Consider the following 9,173-nt stretch of genomic DNA (forward strand, 5'->3'; position numbering starts at 1 on the left):
ATATTATATACAGTGTGGCAGCTGACCTTTGACCTGCGAGCTTCAGACTCATTGCTGGTGTGAGGTGTTTAATACTATTGAAGCTTGCAGACACACCCACATCCTCTGATTTGTTCTCAGGGTTGTTCAGTGTGTTGGAGTTGGAGCAGAAACCTGCTGCAGGTTAATTATTGATCAAACAGTATCACACAAGGTGCAGCAGCTGACCTTTGACCTTTGAGCTTCAGACTCTTTGCTGGTGTGAAGTGTTTAATGTGACTTCAGCCTGCAGACACAGAGGACTGATGAAGCAGAAGATTGTCTCTGTTTCTACATAGACCTGGTCCAGACAGCAGAGCTGCAGAGGGAAGACGTTCATGGGAAGAAGCTGAGTAAGTGCAACGTCCTCTTTGAATCCTGGATCAGGAAGTGAAGCCGGTGAATATTTGGTGTTTAAATAAGGTTTCTGTCTTTGACTCAGTCTGCTGTCACTTGGTTTCAGAGAGAAAAAGAGATTTCAGATTAACTGCATTATATGCTGAGTAACTAAATGCTGCTAGTCTGTGGTGTCACTCCCAGCAGCATCACGTCATTTCTTTACTCTGACCTTTAACATCAGTTAACTTAGCTAGCAGAGCAGCTAGCAGTTAGAGTATGAACTCTGTGTCAGCAGTCAGCTTGGTCCTGGTGGTCACCTGGTTTCATGTTTGCTGATGATCCAGATGTGTCCACATAATTATTAATTTCTGTAAATGTAAAGACTTTACAGATAAACAACAGCAGCCCTCTGGCTGGACTCTAACCTGTGAGTTTCCTGTGACTGAAACCACAAGCTGACATTTTCCTTCTGAAGTAGCTGAATGGATGTTTGAGTTTACCTGCATACATGGTGCAAATAAACCCGCTTTGGATGGTTTGGAGGCGGAGCCTAAAGCAGGACAGGATTCTAATGTGATTGGTCACTTTGATGAGGTGGCTGGAACTCAGGTGGTCGAGCAGGTCACCTGCTAACCAGAAGGTTGGTAGTTTAATGCCAGTCTGTATGATGTCCTTGGGCAAGATACTAACCCCATGTTGCTCTCCGATGCAGACGCAGGTTCTGCAGCCTCTGCAGCCTCTGCACTGCTGTGCCATCAGTCTGTTGGACAGTATTTGATAGATTTCAGGGAAAAATGAAGGAACATGAACAACTGGTCAGAAACACTTATACTTTATACATCATGCTTTTCTTATGCAACATCCACACGTGAATCATGAAACTTTAACATTTAAAGTATCGTAGCTCTGTTGCTAAATTATCTGACTCTTGTTTTAATGGTAATAGTCAAAGTGTGATTGGTGAATTGTGAGCAGCAGAAAGGATGAAAGCACTAATGCTGGCACAAGGGGCCACAAGCCAGTGTACTCCAAGTGCCAGCCTGGGTAAATGGGGAGTGTTGCATTAGTAAGGGCCTTCTGAACTAAAGCTTTACCAAATAAAATGTGTGGATCATAATGAATAAGACTGTCATGCTATTGATGGCTGAAAGAAAAGGAAGAGGAGGAAGGAGGCATGTTAGGAGTAGGGATGGGTATTGTTTAGGTTTTATCCGATACCGGTGCCCAACCGGTACTTTTGAAACGGTGCCTGTGCTTAATCGGTGCACGAATCAGTGCTTAAAGAATGGAGAACACAAACTTTGTCCTAAAACCTCTCATGTTTAGTTGTTTTTTTTGGAAAAAGATAACAATGTTAGCTTTTTCTACAGCTATAGGACATATATGGTATCACTCTATCAAACAAGAAGACAGCCGCATGTAACTACGACGGTGTTTGCTTGTTCACCTTACATTAATGTAATAACATGGTTAGCCTACTCAATGTAAATTACACACGAACAACATTAAGCTACTCACCCAGAGAAGAATGGCTGCTGCTGCATCATCATCCGTCAACATTTCTGCTACACTGGCAGGGCTAGGGGCCAGGACTCTCCTCTTCGGGGTCTTGGGGGATGTTGCTAACTCTGGGTCTGATAACAGGCACCACACCAGCAGTAGATGTGCTCGGTGTGAGGTCTCGCAGCAAGCTATCAGATACGGTGCATTTCTCGGCTTTTACAAAATGCTATACGTCGCCAGGTGTTTCATGGTAAATGGACTGATTCTTATATAGAGCTTTTCTACTCTCCCGGAGTACTCAAAGCGTTCTATATAACATGTCACATTCACCCAATCACACCCATTCTCACAAGCACTTTATCTGTACTCAGTGTTTTCTAAGTGCATTCACACTCCGATGGATCCATCAGAGAGCAAGTTAGGGTTAGTATCTTGCCTAAGATACTTGACACACAGGTTGGAGGAGCCTGGGATCGAACCATCAACCTTCCAGTCAGTAGGTGACCAGCTCTACCTCCTGCATCTGAACAAAGCAGAAGTGCACACCAAACTCAATGGATAGTCAAATGTAGAATCACAGAACAGAACTGCAGGCTGAGTTTGGATGTTTGTCTTTCACACCTCTCTGTGGCTCACACACACTGTTTCATCTGCTTTGTGCACAAATTCATTACTTTCTTCCTTCACTGATCTACATACTACGTGCTGCCCAGTGAATACTTTGCAATGTATTCAGTGAGCAGATATTGATTATATTGGTAAACAGGCTGTAGCATAAACATCAGGTCTGTTCTGAAAACTGGCTTTATTTTTTCAAAGTAAGGGAATATCTGTGGTCTGATACTGCGGGCTCATGGGCTAAGGACTTGGATTGACAAGTCAAGCGCAGATGATTGTGTTGTTTCTTATAAAGGCTTGTGTGTGTGTGCCTTCCTGTGTGTGTCCTTGTGTCAGTGGAACTGAATCAGTGTGTTAGAGAAAGTGCTCCTCTGCTGTGCCGTCATCGTGTGGATGCTTCTTTTAAAGTTGGAACTCATGTTTTTATGATCTGCTTCATTTCATTGAACCTTTATTTCTAACCATGAAGTCCCTTTGAGGTTACAGCCTCCTGGTTAGGTTTAGGCTGTTATTGTGCTTCAGGCTGAAATATGAGGAGTAAGGAGTGGGGCTGGTTAGCCCTCATGACCCTCACCATAACACATACGTCACAGGACAGTGTTTACCACAGAAACTCCATGAAATGATCAATAAGAACTTTAGAAACCCGTCAGTGTGATGCTTCCAGTACAACAGCACCTCTGAGTGTGTGTGTTTGCCTCTCAGACTAACTCCACCCTGACATCAAGAAGATGGAGGAAAAGGATGGAGCAGGATCTGCAGCATCCAGCTGTGTGTCTGTGAGGAGTGACCGGTCCAAAGAAGAACCTCCATTCTTCAGTAATGAACCTGCATCAACAATGTAAGAGAGCTGCTGACTCATTTATTCAGTGTAAATAATGATTTTTGATGCAAAAAAACAGTTTAAAAATAAGGATTAAAATATTACAAACTATGTTTTTGAGTTTCCTGATGTAGTACAAAAATATATGAACATAACTGCATATAGGACAGATATTTCACGGTTCTTTTAGGCAGCACCAAAAAACAAAAAGACTATTTTTAAGCTGTCTGAGGTAGTGAGTCAACATGTCACACTGGGTCAAAGGTCAGGGAGTAAAAGTGTGTTTTAAAGGAGGTTTAAAAGCAGCGAGTGAAGGAGCCTGTCGAGGTAAATCGTTCCATAACTGATCAAATTCAGTTGGTGGACGTCTGTGTGAAATCAAGCATCTGGTTCACAGAGAGGATAACCCTCACATGGGCTGTACAACATTATATAGGGAGACAAAAACAGAGATTATCGTAGCCATCGCTCTCTTGCATGGACGTGGTAGTCTTGCTGTCTGCTGCGAATCCTCCCCGTACCTCCGTGACCTCGTCTGGTATCTGCTCCCTCCTCTGTAAGAGACAGTAAAGGAAAACACGTCTCTGCCTAGTCTTGAAAATCTAATCTTATCATCCATTGTTCTTCTAGGGCCTCTTCTTCTTGTGGCCTCAGCTAACTGCTAATATTTAAATGGCTAACATTAACATGTGTGCCAGCCAGGTTAACATTTATAATGAACTATGATTAATTAACTGATTTGGAAACTGGAGCTTTACTGACCTCTGAAATTCCTCCTAAAGTGTTATTCAGTGTTGTGACAGTCAGCTGCTTCAGCTGCTGCTGGGATGGGCTGTGGCAAAGAGAACAGAGAAAATCAAAATCAGAGTTTTTCTCTGAATTAAAGGGAAACAACAATATATTCTACATGGTGAAACTGATGGTTTCTGGTGTTTGGGTCTGTTTTTCTGTATTCATGCAGATAAAGTGTAAACTCAGATGAATTATACCATCAAATGTTAAAGGAAAATATCAGGATGAGTGTCTCTGAGCTGAGAAGGACGTGAAGCGAGCAGTTTATCCCAGAGCTGAAGCTGCTCTGTGTGCAGAGATGAGCTCAGATTCCTGCTGTGATTGATCAACAGTCACAGAAATGTAGGCTTGTAGTTATTACTGCAGTATGGTCACAGCAGATACTGATAAACATGTATTATGAGGATGGATGATCAAGTTTCTCACTCTCTCCTTTAAATCTCAGTTTTTTCTTCTTCACAGTTTATCTGTTAATTTATTAATGAATAACACTGAAAGAGTTTCTGTTATATTTCCCCTTGAACATCAGCTTATTAGGGCGGCATTAGGAAATAGCCCCCCTCCAAAGAATGAATAAATGAATGATGATAATAATAAAATGATTAAAAAGCAGAGCTCAGAGTGGTAGAATGGTCAAACATGGATCCACGGGTGGTTCAACTGCATTTGGTGACGTGACTAAAGCAAACCTTTCAAATAATCCCACCATCAACGGGATGTTGTCTCCTTTACTGCGGTTACTTTACTTGGTCACCGTGTGAATTTCTTTGAAATGAACCAAATTCTTTTATTTGTTGGTTGTTGCATATTTAACCTCTACAGTCAGGAAAGGAGGAGATGAGGCCTCAACAATGTTGGGTTGTAGCTGTGGTTCAGGTTAGAGTGAGTGTCCATGGAATAAATGTAAGTCAGTGAACTGGAAACATGACTGTGTTCAAACTTTGTTTTCCTTTTTATAATGAGTCTAATCAAAGGTGGACAGAAGTATCTCCACTCTGACTTTTCTGTGTCACCATCAGAGCTTCTGCACAGTGTGGAGAAAGATCCAGAAGCAGAGCTGGACTGCAGACAGCCAGTCAGAGCAGCTGTGCACAAAGTAAGACTGAACATCTGTCTGCTGATGGACTCATTTCTGAAAACTGGACTTCTTGTGTTGTTCAGACATTGAAGAGTTTTCTTTCTCTTTAGTCTCATTGTTTTTCTTTCTTTCAGCAGATGTTGGTCTGCAGGAGGTTTTAGATGAACATAAGATCAGTCTGAGGAGGAGATGTGAACGTGTGACTGAAGGAAGTGATGAAACAGGAAGTAGAACCCTCCTCAAGAGGATCTACACTGAGCTCTACATCACAGAGGGACAGAGTGAAGAGGTTCATACCCAACATGAGGTGAGGCAGCTGGAGACAGCTTCCAAGATGGACGCCCTCCATGACGCTCCAATCAGGTGCCAGGACATCTTTAAAGCCTTACCTGACCAACAGAGACCCATCAGAGTGGTTCTGACCAACGGCGTGGCTGGTGTTGGAAAAACCTTCTCAGTGCAGAAGTTCACTCTGGACTGGGCAGAGGGCTTGGAGAACCAACATGTCAGTGTGGTGGTTCTGCTTTCATTCAGGGAGCTGAACCTGATCAGAGATGAGCAGTACAGTCTTCTGGAGCTGCTCCATGTTTTCCATCCAACATTACAGAAGGTCACAGCAGAGAAGCTGGCTGTCTCTCAGCTTTTGTTCATCTTTGACGGCCTGGATGAAAGCAGACTTTCATTGGATTTCACCAACAGGAAGCTGCTGTCTGATGTCACACAGAAGTCATCAGTCAGCCAGCTGCTGACAAACCTCATCCAGGGGAATCTGTTTCCCTCGGCTCTCGTCTGGATAACTTCCCGACCCGCAGCAGCCAATCAGATCCCTCCTACATGTGTTGACAGGCTAACAGAAGTACGAGGCTTCACTGACGCCCAGAAGGAGGAGTACTTCAGGAGGAGATTCAGTGATGAAGAGCTGTCCAGCAGAATCATCTCCCACATGAAGACATCCAGGAGCCTCCACATCATGTGTAGTATCCCAGTCTTCTGCTGGATCACTGCTACAGTTCTGGAGCACATGTTGACTACAGAGCAGAGAGGAGAGCTGCCCAAGACCCTGACTGACATGTACTCACACTTCCTGCTGGTTCAGACAAAGAGGAAGAAGAACAAGTACCATGAGGGACGTGAGACGAGTTCACAGGAGCTGATGGAGGCTGACAGGGAAGTTCTTCTGAAGCTGGGGAGGCTGGCGTTTGAACATCTGGAGAAAGGAAACATCATGTTCTACCAAGAAGACCTGGAGCAGTGTGGTCTGGATGTGACAGAGGCCTCGGTGTACTCAGGAGTTTGTACAGAGATCTTCAAAAGAGAGTGTGTGATCTTCCAGAAACCAGTCTACTGCTTTGTTCATCTGAGCATCCAGGAGTTTCTGGCTGCAGTCTACATGTTCCACTGTCACACCAACAGGAAGACAAAGGTGCTGAAGAACTTTTTGGGAAAAAAATACAACGAGTCCTCTCTGGATGATTTCCTTAAACGAGCCATGAAGAAATCCCTCCAGAGTAAAAATGGCCACCTGGACCTGTTTGTTCGCTTCCTTCATGGCCTCTGTCTGGAGTCCAACCAGAGACTCTTAGTAGGTCTGCTGGGTCAGACAGAGATCAGTCCAGGAACCATCCAGAGAGTCATCAACAACCTGAAGGAGATGAACAGTGATAAAATCTCTCCTGACAGAAGCATCAACATCTTCCACTGTCTGATGGAGATGAACGACCTCTCATTATTTCAGGAGATCCAAGAGTTCCTGAAGTCAGAGAACAGACCAGAGAAGGAACTCTCTGAGATCCAGTGCTCAGCTCTGGCCTTCATGCTGCAGATGTCAGAGGAGGTTCTGGATGAGTTGGACCTGCAGAAGTACAACACATCAGAGCTGGGATGACTGAGACTGATTCCAGCTGTGAGGAACTGCAGAAAGGCTGGGTGAGTCCAGATGTGATCACTAACATCATTGATCAGTGTAGGTTAGTAGTTTAATGTTGAAAATAAAATCAGATTGTAACCACAAAGTGTTTGTGTCCGTACGCTGCAACCTTCCACACCATTCCTTTATTGTACAGACTCAGCAGCAGCTCCATGGATCCCAAATCCAAGAGTGGAGAACAGATTTGAAGTGTGTCACATCCATGCAGTCACAGCTGTTTCCACCATGTTTCCACTGATATTAATCCTGTTCAATGACACGTTTCATATCAGTGAATATGTTCTTTAGGACGTCCACTGACATGTTTAAGTGTCCTGCTGGAAATCACTCAAATCATCCATGAAATCCATGAAAAATCCTTTTAGTGTTTCTAACTTCACCCTCTGTCCTCTCTCTCTCTCCATCCTCCTCACTGCTTCTTTCACTGATAATCACACAAACATCGTATTCAGCTACAAAATAACACAATAACATCATCTGATGATCATTATTATAAGAGCAGGATCCATATTTGATATCAGAGTAACACACTGCTTGGTTATGTGCAGTCATCATCAGTGACTGTGGGTCAAACAGAAGCTCTCTGATTGGTTGCTGACCTTGGTCACCTGTCCACTCTCACCTGTTTGTGTTTGCTCTCTCTTTGCTGTCTCCATCCTCTCTCTCCTTTCTCTCCCTCTCTGTCTTTGTACGTCACTCAGGTCCAATGGAAACAGCGACATTTACAAACCAATCAAAGACAAACTGATCCATGTCAGGTTATAACAATATTCAAAGTGAATACAGGCTGCTGCTGGACACAGACAGGTAACATCATTTTGACTTGCTGTCACCTGGATCTGGACTCATAAACCTGAACAGGAATACAAATCATTTTCTGCCAACTAGCGACACACCAGCAGATAATGGCTCAGAAAGCTCAAATGAGCCAATCATTTCTGTGTTTAGTTCCCCTGAAATCAGATCTGATATCAGCAGCTCTGAGTTCATTCATCATTATTGTCCAGTGATGAGATTTCTGCTCCGTTTGGTAACAGTCAGCAGGTTTTTCCTGCGTGTGGACGTGAACAGTCGTACCTGACAGCAGGTAGCAAACAGAGATCATCTTTCCAGCTGGAACTCTTCACTGAGCTGAACTCATTCAAAATGTTCTGGAGTCAAAACAGGAAACAGTCCAAATGTGTGTCTTCACTCTGACTCTGGATCAGATCTCAGTGACAGACTGTGGACATTATGGAAGCCTAAATGTGACACCATCTTCCTCCTTCATCTGCAGATTAAAGCCAAACAAAGATTCTCATTAAAAGTCTGCAGGTCTGAGAGAGACTCAATCGTTGTGTCATGTCAAACACAGTAAGAGGAGCTGAAGCACAGATGTGAAGAGCAGATTCATCAGATTATGACCTCACTCTGTTTTGTCTTCATATACATTCAGTCTGTGTTTATAATGCAGATTTTCTGCTTTTATAATAACACATTTTATATTTTCTATCACAGACTGACTCAGTGTGGACTCTCAGAGTCTCACTGTGAAGTTGTGGCCTCAGCTCTGAAGTCCAACCCCTCCCATGTGACAGAGCTGGATATGAGTAGAAACTACAAGCTGCAGGATTCAGGTGTGAAGCTTCTGTGTGCTGGACTGGAGAGTCCAAACTGTCGACTGGAGACTCTGAGGTGAGTTCACTGACTGCGGCTGTTGTAGTTTTTCTATATTTCAGGTCTTTGATTGATGTTTGAAACTTTCTTTAGTTCCTAAATGTTCAGGATGTGTCTGAAGACAAATGTGAAGAAGTTTGAGTGCTTTCAGAAATGTTGTCTTTCCAAATGACTGAACAGCAGTTTTTCCTTTTGGCTCCAAACAGAAGTGACAGACTTGAGCAGGGTTCATTTAAAGGCTGACAGAAGTGGAGTGGTGACGGGGAGATGTTTGACAGGACAGTGTTTCAGCCTCCACAGGTTCATGTTGTGCTCCATCAGTCAGTGAAGATGAAGTCAGTGCTGATGAGGCTGTAGAGTGTGTGAGGGATGTGAATGAGGATGATGAAGATCTGATGATAGCAGATAAAAACAGGCTG

At 43.6% G+C, this 9,173-nt stretch overlaps 1 pseudogene across 1 annotated transcript; it reads left to right on the top strand.

Annotated features, from left to right (window-relative positions):
• Positions 1–253: 253 nt before the first annotated feature.
• On the top strand, positions 254–8,776 carry LOC146712497 (protein NLRC3-like; annotated as a pseudogene). The gene is made up of 3 exons (XR_014917057.1): positions 254–371; positions 5,309–7,097; positions 8,596–8,776. The product of XR_014917057.1 is annotated as a protein NLRC3-like (transcript).
• The last annotated feature ends 397 nt before the right edge of the window (positions 8,777–9,173 follow it).

This window comes from Copadichromis virginalis, linkage group LG3 (genome assembly GCF_057382275.1).
Source record: "Copadichromis virginalis isolate Kocher_CV1m ecotype Utaka linkage group LG3, C_Virginalis_male_GT1.1, whole genome shotgun sequence".
NCBI classification, from domain to species: domain Eukaryota; kingdom Metazoa; phylum Chordata; class Actinopteri; order Cichliformes; family Cichlidae; genus Copadichromis; species Copadichromis virginalis.